This window comes from Xyrauchen texanus, chromosome 4 (assembly GCF_025860055.1).
Source record: "Xyrauchen texanus isolate HMW12.3.18 chromosome 4, RBS_HiC_50CHRs, whole genome shotgun sequence".
Taxonomy (NCBI): Eukaryota; Metazoa; Chordata; class Actinopteri; order Cypriniformes; family Catostomidae; genus Xyrauchen; species Xyrauchen texanus.
In genome coordinates, this window is record NC_068279.1 from 19984862 (window position 1) to 20002420 (window position 17559).

The window sequence follows — 17559 nt, forward strand, 5'->3', positions numbered from 1 at the left end:
ATTAGCAGCAGTTACATGAATGTAAAATTTAGTGAAATGAAGCTTATTGTTTACAATTCTTACAATACTTATTCATATACACAATATATTCAGCTTTAAAACAACTTAAGCATACTCGTATATAAACTGCCGTTCAAAAGTAATGAGGCTGAAAATTCAGCTTGGCATCACAGGAGTAAATTACATTTTAAAATACATTAAAATGGAAAACAGTTATTTTAAATTGTAATAATATATTACGATATTACTTTTTTGTTAAAAACGATGGATGAAACTGAATCAAGAGAACAGATTTTACAATTAATAGGGTGTTCGTTACTAACTTTATCCAGCTCCAATCCTTGCCTAATCTGTTAGTTATCCGATAACATCCCTTATCTCCTAATTTAATGAGTAATACTCAACTATAAGGTTTTAATTTACAAGTTATTTTTATTTAGATGTACTGATAATATACAGAATAAGATAATATTATTCTTTAAACGTCTCACCTTTTAAAAGTGCATCGCAAACGGTTTGTTCTGCTGCATCTCTACGGCGCGGCATTTGTTTGCTGCTACTTCCGGGAACTATTGAGAGGCTCCACGAGCCACCATTGCTGTAAAAAAAACGTTCCATTGGAGTCAATGGAGTTGTCGCAACTCTCTCTCTATATGGCTCTGGTCTTGCTTAAACAATGTCTGCCTGTTATTTTAGCGCCTATTTCCCATCTTAACAGCTTCACAGTAAGCCAGAAACAAAATGTACCAAAATGACAAGCAGAAGACAACACAATGTTGGTTTGTTGTATTTTAGTAGAACTCATTATTATCATTTACTTATTTATCTCTAGATCCACCTCATTATCCATTCCATATCCTATTAATTCTAAATTATTTTGGTATTATTTTTTATAAAAAATACGTTCTCCAATATTGCTCCCAATATTTTTCTTTGACAAGATATATCTGTAAATTATTAGTTCTCCACTCTCCCTTGGCATACTTCTATGGAGGGCAAAATTATTCAAAATGTTATTTGAACATTTATTTAAATACATAATTAAATCGGTGATACATAATAAAAAGGTGACGCCCACTGTCATTGAGTGAAGTGCTAATAACTTTAACCCTAAGAATGAAAATGAAAATTCATGAAGCTCGTGTTTAAAGGAAAAATCAACCCAAAGATAAAGCTAAAATGAAAGCAAACTAGTGCTAAGGTGTAATGAACTTTGTTTATTTATGTAGTGATTAATTATAATTATATAATTATAGTTATTTCCTAATGATTGTATTTACAATTACAGTGTGTATTTTATGGTTTATTTCATTATTTATTTTGAGTCATTTGACCCTCCATACAGCCTACTTGTAGGCTACACTTTTTCTTACAGCCTTGTGTGTGAAGGCACAAAGAAACTGTGGCACCCATCAATAGTTTGACAGGTATCAAAAATATACCCTTTGGCTGGGAAATGTAAAAAGTAATTGGCAAAGCAATTAACATTTAATATTTGCTGTCTATACACCTCATCGTGTAGGTTATTGCTTTAAGGGCATGTACAGTTGTCACTCCCAAATTGAGTTCATTTTGAAAACCTTTCCCAGTAACTTCTCTTCCTCGAATTTGTAAACATTAATTGCGTCATGCAGTGGGCGTGTCATAGTGTCGCCAAGCATTCACACGTTGGTACAGGTAGGTCACATAGCCCTACACACACACGAAAGGGCGTATAGTTTCAACATTGCAGGTTATACTTCAACACTGAAGTATAACTCAGTTTCCTGTGGGCCTAGCAAATACACAATTCCTTTAGTTCTACTCATTTATTTGGGAATAGGGGAATACTTACTCAGGATTTGAGAGAGGACATTTCACATTGGATATGTTGGTCTTCGCCTTGGCGTTCATCTCTGTTTCAGCCACTGGTAGGACTGATGTAAGGATTCGTGTTTTTAATATTGTGCAGAACATAATGCTTTCATTACTTGGATTACTTTGACCATTGCCTTCAGTCTGATGTAAACTATAGGTGAGACTGTCATTAGGCTATGCAGTTTTTATTAAATGGGCAATGGTTTACTTTTTTCTTCCAGTGAAATTTAGTGTCTGAATTGGAGTATAGTTTAGGCCTTCAAAAACTTTATCACCGTGCACCTGTAGCTCAAATTTTGTCATGTTCAATCAATAACGAATCGTTGTTGAAAATCGTTTATTTTCAGTGAATCTGTGAAAACCAATTCGCATGTAGAACTGAATTTAACTTCTGACTAACCCCTTAAAGTCGAACCGTTTGAAATAATTGATCATGCGATCACTTTAGGTGTAATGCTCGTAATCTTGGCATTATCATTGAGCCCACATTCTCTTTCCACGCTCACATCTCTCTCACTAAAACTGCTTTGTTTTCTATCGCCTATGTAACATTGCACGATTCCGCCTCATTCTTAGCACCAAAGATGTAGAAACTCTTGTTCATGCCTTTATTAATTCTAGACTTGACTATTGTAATGCCCACTTTTCTGGCCTCCTGCATGACTAAAACAATAAACAAACTGCAGTACATCCAGAATTCATCAGCTAGGGTTCTCACCTACTCTTTTGGTGTAATGACTCATTGAATGAATGCGTCATTGTGTAAGTTCATTAAACCAAGTTGGGTACTATGGAACGCCAGGCAGTCCAAATATACGCGAATTTTAACGCGTAGACAACACGTCAACAACACGTTGTTTGCACGTTGTTAAAGTGTTGTCTACTTGTTAACTTTTCACGCGTTGACAACGTGAACGCGTTAACAACACGTAAACAACATGTTGATTTCATGTGATTCTGAGCCATTTGGCCACTTGTCCAGTTTGAAGGGGTGAGTGTTGCACTTTTCCATTGGCTGTTGAGTAGTAGAGTTAAACCATTTCTGTAAGCATGGGGGTTTGCCTGCCACTATTTAACATACTAAAGATCCTCTAATTTCTTGGTCCTTTTCTTCCTTTTGTGTGTAGCCTATACAAATGTAATATTTGGATTCAGGGGCGCAACTACCCTGTGTTAGAGGGGTATGCAGCAACAATTTTTTTTTACCATCGCTTTGGCGCCCCCATGGTGCGGCACCCCTATGCGCCGCATATAGCGCATACCCACTTTTTGCACCACTGTTTGGATTGCAGTTTTAGGACTTAAAATAAATTATTATTATTATTATTTTCATCAAGATAAATTGCCCCTTTTGCTCCTTTACTGCCTATTTTGGTAAACAAACACATTAGAGGGAATTCATGCTTTTTACACCATTCATCAACTTTAGTTTTATATCTTAAAAAACATTAACAGATGTGCGGGGAAAAACTAACAGCAGTGGTACTCATTTAATGTTAATGTTAATATAGGGCTTTGACCAGCAGAGGGTACGTTGTGACTAATTATGGGGCTTGTTGAAACAGACCTCTTTTTGTTTGATGAGATGCATAAGGCACAAAAAATTTCGCAAAGTGTGTTTTCAAAGCTTAAAGTTATTAAATGATGTGTTCTTGTTAACATGATATATGATAAAAATACTATTCTTAAAGAGTAACATACTATTTTTACTAATTTTTCATTAGTACATAGCCAATTTCACATGTCCGTGTTGACCAACATGACACTTGCATCTAAAATATCACCAAATAAGTTATACATTGTTTTCAAACATTTATTATTTTCAGGATTTTATGTGTGTCCCTGTATATATAAGATATATTTTTTCAAAATAAATCGTATTTTTTGGTAAATATTTAATGATTTGTGTGTGTCCCTCAGTTTGACTTACCACCTGTCACACTAACTTGTTTTATCTATAAATAATGTACCGTTGCTTTAAATGACATCACAAAGTGGAAATGACATAATTTGAGCCTTGTAGCCACCACGAACCTGCAGGCAAGTACTGACATTCTTTTACTTTGTTTATTTGTTGCTTTTTCATGTTAGGCAGGGTCCGTCAAGCTCAAACCAACCACCCCGTCATGCAAAATAGATAGGGAAAACTGTTTTTTTATTACATTTTTTACATTATTAATGCAAAGAAAATTATATTATAATATTTCAGATTGAATGCATTTATTCTATGTGAGGAATTTGACCACATGTGAGATCTGCAGCTATTTTGGGATGAAATTTACCACCCCATCACATGTTTTATTGTGACGTGGTGGTAAGGGATGTGATAGGGTGGTTCTGCTTCCCGTTTGAATGTGAGGATGTGTGAAATCAAGGATCCCAATATAGGCTAATCAATTAATTTTCTGTTAACTTATCCCTGTTTGGTTCACTTACTCACTCACACTCATCACTTACTATCTCTTTCAGTCACTCATCACTCACTCATCACTCAATATATCTTTCAGTCAGTCAGTCACTCACTCTCTCTCTCTCTCACTCACTCACTCACTCACTCACTCACTCACTCACTATATCTTTCAGTCAGTCAGTCACTCACTCACTCACTCATCACTCACTATATCTTTCAGTCAGTCACTCACTCACTCACTATATCTTTCAGTCAGTCACTCACTCACTCACTCATCACTCACTATATCTTTCAGTCAGTCAGTCACTCACTCACTCACTATCTCTTTCAGTCACTCATCACTCACTCTCTCACTATATCTTTCAGTCAGTCACTCACTCACTCACTCATCACTCACTGTATCTTTCAGTCAGTCAGTCACTCACTCACTCACTCACTCACTCACTCTCTCACTATCTCTTTCAGTCACTCATCACTCACTCTCTCACTCTCTCACTATCTCTTTCAGTCAGTCAGTCACTCACTCACTCACTCACTCACTCACTATATCTTTCAGTCAGTCAGTCAGTCAGTCACTCACTCACTCATCACTCACTATATCTTTCAGTCAGTCACTCACTCACTAACTCATCACTCACTATATCTTTCAGTCAGTCACTCACTCACTCACTATATCTTTCAGTCAGTCTCTCACTCACTCACTCACTCACTATATCTTTCAGTCAGTCACTCAATCACTCATCACTCACTATATCTTTCAGTCACTCACTCACTCACTCACTCATCACTCACTATATCTTTCAGTCAGTCACTCACTCACTAACTCATCACTCACTATATCTTTCAGTCAGTCACTCACTCACTCACTATATCTTTCAGTCAGTCTCTCACTCACTCACTCACTCACTATATCTTTCAGTCAGTCACTCACTCTCTCACTATATCTTTCAGTCAGTCACTCAATCACTCATCACTCACTATATCTTTCAGTCACTCACTCACTATATCTTTCAGTCACTCACTCACTCACTCTCTCACTATATCTTTCAGTCAGTCACTCACTCACTCATCACTCACTCTATCTTTCTGTCAGTCACTCACTCACTCATCACTCACTATATCTTTCAGTCAGTCAGTCAGTCACTCACTCATCACTCACTCTATCTTTCTGTCAGTCACTCACTCACTCATCACTCACTATATCTTTCAGTCAGTCAGTCACTCACTCATCACTCACTATATCTTTGTCAGTCACTCACTCACTATATCTTTCAGTCAGTCAGTCACTCACTCATCACTCACTATATCTTTGTCAGTCACTCACTCATCACTCACTATATCTTTCAGTCAGTCACTCACTCACTATATCTTTCAGTCAGTCACTCACTCACTCTATCTTTCAGTCAGTCACTCACTCACTATCTCTTTCAGTCACTCATCACTCACTCTCTCACTATCTCTTTCACTCACTCATCATTTATATTTTTTGTTTACTGTACAACGTCCTTTATACAGTTGAATGCAAAAAGTATTGTGACGTATATGATCAAAGTCTAGAAAATGTTCTTTCATTATTACAAGGAATATAATGTTCAAAATATCATTGGTTCTAAAGTTTGCATCCCCATATCTGAATGTAATAGCAATGTTCTCAAATAATATCTTTGTATCTTTTTCCATTAAATGTTCATCCAACCTCTTTGGGTACTATTTGAGCAGCTTTTTTTGTAATCATTCACCATTATGATGCTCTTTTCAGGTATTCAGAGCATGACCAAAGTTTTCCATTACATCTCCAATTTTAATGTTTCCCATCCCCCAGTTTTATAAAGGTTAAAACCAGCAGATCATATAGAGAAATACTTTGTCCATACTACCCTGTAACAGTGAACCACCCCGCCACATCAGTTACCACCCCGTCACAGGGTCATTTTGTTAAAATTTTATGGAAAGGAAATGAAATGTTACATAAACGAATGTTGAATGATGTTCTTGTTGTGTGGACTAATCAGATAAATGTAACTTTATTTGTATTTTTTAAGTGAATTTGTTTTTTCAGTACAAACAATGAGGCCATTGAAATGTCGAATTCATATTTCAAGATTAAAAATCTAAGAATACATTTTATTAAATTACAGACTTTCTATTGATGGTTTCCAAAAAAGGACATTTTACTATTAGTAAAACATTAGATTTTAAAAATCTATTTCTTGTATTACTACTCTAACGGGGTGGTACAAGAAAGGCTCCCTTGCCTGAATAAAAAGGATAATATTAATAAGGATTGTGTGCCTGAGGTGTGAAAATATGTATTTTTTTGGAGGATTAACATATTTCAACTTGTAGGTTTAAAAAAAAAAAAAAAAAGTTTGTTCTTCATGAAAAATTTGAAAATTTCAAAGTGGAAATGGCACCCGTTTGGTAGAATGACTCAAAAACAAAAACATATAAATTAGCATATTCCAGTGCAAAAGTAGAACCCATCAATGTTCCTTTACATTGTAGGAAGAAAACTTCAATGAAGGAGTAGTTCAGTTTAAGGACTGTAACACAGTTAATGATGGGCAAGGAGGCGGCGAGAACCGGCTTGACGATATAAATAATAGTTTAATGGTAAACTTAAAGAAAACATAAACACACATGACGGACATGTCCGCTAACGATCTCTCTTTCCCACACGGCCCTCTGCAGTCAGCCTTTAAACCTCATGGAGGCATAATTAGCCTAATACGAGACCGGGTGTGTAGGATCACGACCCGGCACCGCCCTCCGCCCTGCCACAAGGATATGGCAAGCCGTTTTAACATTTAATCATTTTAACCTACTAGTCTCTATTTTCAGGCTACTAGTGCTTATTTTTTAGATACTAGTATCTATTCCATTAAGTACTAGTACTTATTCATTAGCTACTAGTGCTTATTCTTTAGGTACTAGTACTTATTCAATAGATACTAGTACTTATTCATTAGATACTAGTACTTATTCATTAGTTACTAGTACTTATTCATTAGATACTAGTACTTATTTCAATAGTGACTAGTAACTATTCTTTTGTTACTAGTAACATTTTTTTTTTTTTTGCCATTGACTTCTATGGGGATCTGTCATTTAGATATCAACTATTCAGTTCTGACTAGTATCTATTCCAATTGTGACTAGTACATATATATAAGATACTAGTACTTATTCATTAGAAACTAGTTCTTATTCAATAGATACGAGTACTTATTCATTAGAAACTAGTTCTTATTCAATAGATACTAGTACTTATTCATTAGATACTAGTACTTATTCATTAGATACTAGTAACTATTAATTAGATACTAGTACTTATTAATTAGCTACTAGTACTTATTCAATAGATACTAGTACCTATTTATTAGACACTATCCTTTCCTCTGATTTATCAGCCGAAGATCAAATTGTTCCTTCATCAGTTCCGCACAGCAGAATAAAAGTCCTCCGCGGCTGCATTTGTATGGATTCTTAACGCCTTTATTGCAACTTAACGCCTTTATTGCAACTATATTTCATCTTTTTCTCATCAAACAACCAGACATAATCCGTACCGGGGAAGAGTAGACAGGGATTTTCTTCTGTGTAGAGACCATAGACTGGTGTAGACCAGCAGTTCTCAAGTGCAGGGGGGTGTGTGAAATAATTTGATAACAGCCTATACTGTATTTTCCGGACTGTAAACTAAAGTCACGTTTTTTTTATAGGTTAATGAAACACGCTGTGATTTATTCCAAAGTGACTTAGGCCAATATAATGCATTTAACTTCGTTCAAATAATCTAAATGTTGACTTTCAGAAGTATAGACATGCCAAGAAGGCGTTTATTGCTGTATTTTGGTTCATTTTTGGTGTGCGCCAGAAAGATGTTCAAAGAGACCGAGACGCGCTAAAGCATGTTTTCTTTATTTTTCAAAGGCATGACATGATTTGTAGTCATTTTGAATGTACACAAATAAAAATATACATTTTACTCTTTCGAATGATGTCATATTATCTGTATGACTAATGACAGTGTATTAAGTTATTTCCCTGAGGAACAAATCCAGTGATCGCGCCGCGCCGTTCAGCACGCTCACATAATATTATCAGTTCACTTCTGGCATGGCATTGCAACACGATGTCGAAAGTGCGTAGACTATCTATACCACGACTTTAATTTCTCGTGCTATGTATAGGCCTACTAACTATTTTTGGTGTATAAATGGCACGATAAATTAAATTTGTGGTATAGTTACGCACTTTCATGAGACCACATAAAACAGTCAACAAAACATAAAAAGTTGCTTAATTTAATTTGTCAGCCTAAAATATAAAGGCTGTGCCGGTTAGTCAAACTCATATCCCTTGATGTGAAGTTGCGGATTTAGCCTATGTTGGGACTCGACTTTATATTAATAGATGCAAATGTTACATTGCAAATATGGAAACTTTTGGACCGAATGAGAGATGCGTGAACCCAACGTATGCATACAATTTCAGTTTCGATACAAATAAATTCATTTAGCCTTGGCGTTTAAATAGGCTAAATGTTGTTTGTAATAAAGAGCACAAAAGGCTTTAGGCTACTGTATAGTTTTTATTATAGCCTACATGGCTACTTATATTTTTAAATCTTGTTTTCTGAATACCATTTATTGAAGGATTTGTCATAAAGTAAGGGGAAGTAAAATTCGCATAGCCTACATGTTTATTGTGTTTACAATGTTAAGGTTGTATTTTATTTACCGGCCTTTTACACTATTGCTGAATAGGCTAATAAAAAAACGTATTGGAACTGTGAACTAGTAACTCAGTCACCTTATGAAATCTTACCAGATATGTCGTGAAATAACCCAAGCAGACCAAAATGACAAGTTATTACCTTCATGAAAATCTTGAGTTGCAGACCTGTGTGCGAGTGAGCAGTATAAAAAATATAATAATGAATAGGCATGTAGCCTAATATAGTGCATGCTACTTTAATTTTGACATTCAATCGCATATCAGACGCAGACTATCCAAATTTTTTTATGTGAATTATGAATGCTCTCCAAAAGTCACAATCTCTGGATTGTGGTTGTTTGGCTGGTAATTATGAACTGGTTGTTTGGATTTTATTATTGGCAGTTAAGTCTTTAGTATGGTCTATATGTAAAAGTCATATTAAATGCATCTTTTCTCCCCTTAACCAATCAGCTTCTTCTATTGCCGTAGTTTAGCCTGCATTACCATATGAACTCTGATTAGATGGCTGAGAGTACTCATGTTTATGTAATAATCTGCTTGAAAGAAGATATCTCCTAATATTTCCTTACTAGTTCCTTATGAGGTTGAAGATATCTGCAAATTAATAGATACTAGTAGCTATTCTGTTTTGATATCATCTATTAATTTATGACTAGTAAGTATTCCAATTTTGACTAGTATCTTTTTAAATATTACTAGTACTTATTCATTAGATACTAGTACTTATTCATTAGATACTAGTACCTATTAATTAGATACTAGTACTTATTAATTAGCTACTAGTACTTATTCAATAGATACTAGTTCCTATTAATTAGATACTAGTATTTATTCCAGATGTTACTAGTAACTATTCTTATCTTACTAGTCACAACTGCTTTTTACTAGTCTTATGTTATGACTAGTCAGAACGGCCACTGTATAGTTCAATTAAAAATCTTACTAGTAAAATAAAAAATCTTACTAGTAACATTTGGAATAAATACTAGTATCTAATAAATAGATACTATTATCTATTGAATAAGTACTAGTATCTATTGAATAAGTACTAGTATCTAATGAATAAGTACTAGTATCTATTGAATGAGTACTAGTATCTAATGAATAGGTACTAGTATCTAATGAATAAGTACTAGTATCTAATGAATAAGTACTAGTATCTATTGAATGAGTACTAGTATCTAATGAATAGGTACTAGTATCTAATGAATAAGTACTAGTATCTAATGAATAAGTACTAGTATCTAATGAATAAGTACTAGTATCTATTGAATAAGTACTAGTATCTAAAAAAGAAGTACTAGTACCTAAAGAATAAGTACTAGTATCTAATATATATGTACTAGTCACAATTGGAATAGATACTAGTCAGAACTGAATAGTTGATATCTAAATGACAGATCCCCATAGAAGTCAATGGCAAAAAAAATATTTTGTTACTAGTAACAAAAGAATAGTTACTAGTGACTATCGAAATAAGTACTAGTATCTAATGAATAAGTACTAGTATCTAATGAATAAGTACTAGTATCTAATGAATAAGTACTAGTATCTATTTAATAGGTACTAGTATCTAATGAATAAGTACTAGTATCTAATGAATAAGTACTAGTAACTAATAAATAAGGACTAGTATCTAATGAATAAGTACTAGTATCTAATAAATAAGGACTAGTATCTAATGAATAAGTACTAGTATCTAATAAATAAGGACTAGTATCTAATGAATAAGTACTAGTATCTATTGAATAAGTACTAGTACCTAAAGAATAAGCACTAGTATCTGTTGAATAAGCACTAGTACCTAAAGAATAAGCACTAGTAGCTAATGAATAAGTACTAGTACTTAATGGAATAGATACTAGTATCTAAAAAATAAGCACTAGTAGCCTGAAAATAGAGACTAGTAGGTTAAAATGATTAAATGTTAAAACGGCTTGCCATAGACGGTGTAGTAAGATGAATTGCGAAGATTACGTGAGTAACCGGTTCAATTATATTATTAAAGCGGTTACTCACGTAACCGCTTTAATTATATTATTAATTCCGAATTCAGAACAGACAGGAGTAGCCGAGTACTTCTGGAACTCTTGTTGAAAGGTGAGTGCTTTGAATTAGCTGGCAAATATCTGTAAAGGACCCCAATTCACTGTGTGTTTCAAAGGTTTTTACGATAAGTTTGCATTCCTCATGCAACTCTATTAATGTTATTGGAGTCCCCTCTTAAGTTAACCATAAACATTTGACGGAGTAATTTAAGTAAGTTATGTTTTAGTAGTGTTAATAAAATATTTTGTGTTGTCTCAGTGAATTTCATTGGGGAGACAGGTTGAAGTGTGTGTTGTAATGTTTGCCAACATTAGCCTAACTATGTAGCAAGCTGACTCCCTCTCTCTCTTTCGCTCGCTTGCTCTTTTCGATATAAATCTAGACTCTGTCACCATAATTGCTAGACTCTAACCTCTTCCCTAACCATAACCATTTCTAATCGAAGCACTGGTGGGGTGCAGTGTACAGCCTGGATGGCTACACTGTTGTAGAGTTTGATTTGGGAATAAAGATGGCTGGTCGTATCCAACCACTTGAGGGTAAGAATACCAGGGTAAGCCAGTCAGGCAGCCAGCTCACCTGTGGAAAACCCTCTGGGAACAAATTGGCTGGCATCATAGTTAATCTGTGTACATGATATGCAAGTTTCTTTGCACCTTTAGTAGCAAATTATGAATTTGCTATACTGATAGGTTTGCAGCAGTGGTGACTTATTACTTCATTCCTATGTTTAGACAGTAATTGTGTTTAAAGGTAAACTATATTTAAAAAGGCTAAAAACACCAGGGTAATACGCCGCCATCATCTCTTTATTAAAAAAGGAATATCCCTGCACCTCCACAACTTCACCTGTATGAGTGTAATAAAATATAGCCCTAATCATGAGAGAGTGCTCAATCCTGTCTGCTGTGTCGATTTAAATTAGCCTTATAGAATACATGGATGGTCTTAATTTGATTTTTGGAATAGTGGCTGACAGGCATGCATATTAGTTCATGTCATGTATTCTCTTTTGGCAGCATTAGAGACCTCTGGGTATCAAGCCCCATTGGTCCGGACAGGTGATTTTGGACAATCCAGCTACCTAATCACTGAAGAACACCTGAGATTCCTGCTTTCATGTGGATTTGTAACTACGCAAATTGCTGAAATCCTGGATGTATCAGTCAGTATTTAAACGAAGATTGAGGTATGAACAACAATTAAGGCATACACACAATATATTTTCCTCAAATTACAAGGCTAATGTTTAAATTATTTGATTAAAAATATTGTGTTGTCAATTTATTCACTAGATTTGTTTTCTATATTAGTATATGTTCAGTGAAATGGTCAGACATTTTAAGCTGGCAGTGGGTGTCTGTAGGTCAAAGTAAAGTGGAATAATCTAAAGTTCAATATCGTAATGTAATGCATTTAGGTCAGACATTATATTTGGTCATTCTGAGAATGAAAACCAATGGCCATATCCTTTACATTCAAAACCAATAGTTTGGCTTAGTTTATTATTGAGGAAAAACGCATTTAATTTTTAAACCTGTATTTTCAAGGTTTTTTTCTTTTCTTCAAGGTGTAGTTATTACTGAAGCTGCTATTATTATTATTATTATTATTGATGCTGTTATCTTTATCAGAAGTTTGTGTAACATGGTCACGTTCTGTAAAATGTAGTACACTTTGCTTGAAATGGGAGTTCTTTTCTCTCCTAGGCGCTTCAACTTGTCCTACCTGATGAGGTATGAACGTCTTTCTAATGCAGAACTTGAAGTGGTCCGGCAGTTGGTTGGAGAAAATGAAGAGATCGGAGCAAATGCTGTTTTGGCCAGACTAGCTGCTATGGGTGTTCGAGTGCATAGAAGAGCGAGAGCGAGTTTGATTCGAGTGGATCCGCACAAAGCGCATTGTCTCACCGATTGTACCGGAGAACCTACAGTGTTGCAGGACCCAACTGGCTGTGGCACATAGATGGGAACCACAAGCTCATCAGGTATATGCGGAGGATAAATTTGTTACAGTGAGACTAAACACTCAACTAACAGAATAGGTTAAAAGTTAGTATCATGAACACTGCTGCACAAATCTGTCCAACACAATGCTGTCAATTTCTGAGACCCACCTTCAAATGAGTTATTAGTAAGCATGTACGAAGCCTAGTTAATAAGGATAGTTATGTTAAGAATAGCCTACAGCTGGATGGCCGAGGTTAGCACACTGTACATAGCTACTAGTCAATATTGACTGCCACCAACCCCCACCCCCCTGGCCCGCGCACCACATTTACGCTGTCATTCTGTGGAAAACGCTGCATTATGTACAAAAGTGCACTTTGACTGGACTCCTATATTTTTGGCAGGTTTAAGCATAGGACCCTGAATTTATTAATGTAATCTTAACACTGAATACAAATAACAGCTTCTTGTTTCATTTTTAGATGGAGAATAGTGATCCATGGTGGAATCTGTGGCTTCAGCAGGCTGGTTGTTTTTGCAGGCTTCAAATAATAACAGAAGTAGCACAGTGTTTGACCAGTTTGTTCAAGCTACTGCTAGGTATGGGGTACCGTCTCGAATAAGGTGTGACCATGGGGTAGAAAACAATGCTGTTTGCTTGTTCATGAAAATTTACCATGGATTAGAAAGAGGAAGTGCCATCCGGGGCAGAAGTGTCCATAACCAGGGAATTGAGAGGCTTTGGGGAGATCTCTGGAGAGGTATGACTAATGTGTACCACCAGCTTTTCACCTTCCTTGAAAATGATGGAATCATTGACCGTACCAATGAGCTGCACTCGTGGGCACTGCATTGTTTACCTCGGATTAAACGGGACCTGGAAGTTTTCAGGGAACAATGGAACAACCATGGCTTGCGCACTGTTGGCCACCACACACCATATCAGATATTTGTCCAAGGATGTCTTCAGAGGCATATGCAACCACTCACAGCCATGGCAGAGATTTTTGAATCCAACACTGCTCAAGTTGCTGCTGCTGCAGTTCCTGCTCTGAATTGGCAAGAAAGAGTAACCGTTCCTGCTAACCAATTCAGTCCAAGACCTGCACAGATGCATCAACTCCAAGATGTGGACACTCTGGCAGGACCGATTGGTAGTCTAGCCATAGATCCACTCCAATGTAATTGAAATTTTGAAACAGTAATTTTTTTTTGTCCATGCCTCTGTATTGTTCCCTTGTTTCTTTGTATCTCTCTCCCACCGGAGGGACCAGTTAGTCTCTCTGTGTCAGCTAGATGAGATACTGGTCCAAAAGGCAACGGTAGACCAGACCGCTCAACTGCTGTGGAGGGGTGAGTAATTGACCAGTTCAGCTTCAGTCTTTACAATCCTCTTGGCTCTCTTCTCCACCTCACATACTCCCATTTATAATAAGTGGAATTTATGCTCTTACGATCCTAACCAATCTAATTTTTGGTGATGACATCAACATTTGTATATTTCTCTGTGTCTCGGCAAAGAGACTGGCAAGAAACTGTTGTACAATCAAGGGAAGATAACCTTATAATAGCTTCACAGTGTAAGGTCTAGTGTCAGTGTAAGCATTATTTCTAATTAACTTGTGGTGTCTGTGTCTCTCTCAGGACTGCACTCTAATCCAGGGGATAATGAATCCCCTGGGGAAAGGGAGGGTTAGATGCCGTGATTACACAGGTAAACCAAACTTGATAGATCTCAACTCAAACTTTATGTCCCTGCCACCTTTTAATTTCTTTGCAGTTCACAGGTGTGTTTTTGTCAATGTAGTTACTAGGTCAGTTGTAGAACACAGGACCTCCTCCAGCTGATGGAGAGATCTCTTCTCTCCCATCTGTCAGTATGAAATGTGACTGGGCTGCAAGACAAATTGACTAAACTGACAGCAAGTGTCTGATTGCAGGTGGGAGAAACTCCGTTTAGAGACAAAAGTGAGTGGAGCTTATTAACTTTACGTCCTATAAATGTAGCTAATGTTACGTAGCATTATTAGTGACTCCTTTTGCTGTTGATGCTGCTATTATTAGTGTAGATGCAGATACATGTTGAACTATGCACTTTACAATGCTCCAACCACACCTCTCTGCCTTACAGAAATAGATCTGCTCTTTTTTTTTTTTTTTTTTTTTTTGTCCTATCTAGTGTAGTTATTGTGTTGTCTTGAAAGTTGATTATTTTGTGATCTTGTTTTTAGCGCCATGGACCTTGAGGAACAACATTTCGTTAATGTATGTACTCTGTATATTGATAAATGACAATAAACAAACTTTAACTAGTAGCCAAAGATGTACTGTTAGCTTTCCATTTCAGTATTCAGACCCGAGTCTGCAGCCCAGGGGAGATGTTTGGGGGACACTCTGACCTACACTGTACATTTACTGCCACACTGACAACTTATTGCTCATATTTTCCTCTGGTGCTCTTGCTTTCAGTCATTTTCTGCTGCCTGTCACATAGGTGTCCTTTGAAGAATGAGGAGAGGTAGCTAGCCAATTGTTGAATGTTACCGTGCTTGCACAGTGTGCGAGAAATCATTAGTTGCTTTTTTTTTTTTTTTTATATACAGTCTGTTAGTTGCACTTTTATAATAATCGCTTTAAAATTCAAAGCGGCGATGTGCCAAATAGGGGGAACAATGTTATGTGCACTCCACCAACTGTCTGGCGCTGCACTGTGCACTTCAGAGTACTGCCTCTTTTGTTCTGTCATCATTAAGTTACCAATTAACATTTAGGAAATCGATTTGTGACTAGTTTCAGAATCATCCGCATTGCATCAAAGTATTGATTTATTTACTTATTTTCCCCCCACCCCTTCTAACCACAGGGGTATTGATAAACATTTATTTTTCTCCTGTAGACTGCTGTATGGAATGTCCAGTGCACAGAGAGAACTTTGCAGTGGGAGAGCCAGTCAGACAGCTACCCTGTAACCACTTCTTTCATTCAGAATGGCTGGAAATGGTGTGTCATAACAAAGAGTTGAGCTTTTGTAAAATAAACTCCCAAAACAGATCCTTAATGACATTTAGTACTTTATGATATTCACAGTGCTCATTCAGGTATTAGGACCTAAAGGAATTTTGAACATGCTTTGGCTACCTGGTAGAAACATTTATGTGGGGTCGACTCAAAATAAGTTAATGACACCGAACAATAAGCTCTTATAAAGAATTTTGCCAGCTTTACCTTTTAGAATTGCCTTAAAGTAATGTCAAATTACAATCAACTATACATTATTAGATGCTAAATGCAGAATTGGATCACCCATGCTGAAGTTGCCCTACTATAGCAGTCATTGAACATTAGCAGTGGGGGATTTTGCTGAGGTATTTTTGACTTGCCAGACAATGGTCAAAGAACAGCCTGAGCATTGTGTGAAATGGGACTAAAAGGAGTCGTCCACTTGTTCTCTCTTGTGAGAGAACTGCCAAAAGCTAATGTAATCTATATTCTGTTCTATGGCCACATAGCATGTCCAGTGTGTAGGAAGTGGTGGTGGCTTAGTGTACTAAAGCACATAACTGTTAATCAGAAGGTTGCTGGTTCGATCCCCACAGCCACCACCATTGTGTCCTTGAGCAAGACACTTAATCAAAGTTGCTCCAGGGGGGATTGTCTCTGTAATAAGTGCACTGTAAGTCGCTTTGGATAAAAGCATACAGACGTCATAACAGTAGGTTGTTCAAGCCCATGTCTTCTCAATTTTCACCTCTGCAACTCCTCTTTCTTGAAATGCACTGCTGCAATACGCTATTGTGTGGAAATGCCAGACTTTGTCATACCATGTCCTCTTTACACATCAGAAAATTAGCTAAATCCTGCAATTGAACCCTCTACGGCATATGGGATGGCTGTAGGGGTTACTTTCACTCTTGGTATTTACAGGGTCTGGACCTAACAATATGAACACAATATAGCCCTGCAATAAATGTTATGTTTATGAAGGATATAATTATATATTTTGTTTGAGATTATGACCGGAAGATTGATCTCTGGTTATTTATTCTGGTGGTGTTTTATTGGATTGCATTATATACCCATGGGCCAATGACTGGTTGATGGGCAATTGATGGGGTATCTTTAAAATTTTATGTTTACGAAATAAACCTTTCTCATGCTTGTCTAGTTCTGTGGGTGTTTTTGATGTAGAGTCAGATGCAGATTGAAACATTGTAACCTTTTATGTTAATGAAATGGCCAAGTAGGCAGCTTCAGCAGTATTCCCACTGTGCTTTCTTGTTGCTTTATGATATATCAATTAAGACTTAGTTGATCTTAAATTATGTTAACATGGTTTCCCACCCCAAGCACCTGGTTAAAATCAGGACATTGTCATTATTTTACCATTTAATCGGGATTAAGGGTAAAGGCTAGTCATAACCTGCATTCAATAAAAATGTTCAGTAGTTTCATGTTTTCCAAATACATATTTATTACAATGGTCTGTATCCTAAACCAACATTTAATGAGTACCACTGTTGTAACTTTGTAGCCACACAATTGTTGATGTAA

The 17559-nt window shown here is 36.3% G+C and overlaps 1 long non-coding RNA gene across 2 annotated transcripts; it reads left to right on the top strand.

Moving 5' to 3' along the window:
* Window positions 1–1744: 1744 nt before the first annotated feature.
* LOC127639545 (uncharacterized) lies at window positions 1745–17161 on the top strand. 2 transcript variants are annotated; one of them, XR_007969973.1, is made up of 6 exons: window positions 1745–1921; window positions 12079–12248; window positions 12769–13046; window positions 13491–14361; window positions 14653–14722; window positions 14816–17161. It is a non-coding gene; the product is annotated as an uncharacterized LOC127639545 (long non-coding RNA). The 2 variants fall into 2 exon arrangements; XR_007969974.1 differs by having other exon boundaries at window positions 12819–13046.
* Window positions 17162–17559: the final 398 nt, after the last annotated feature.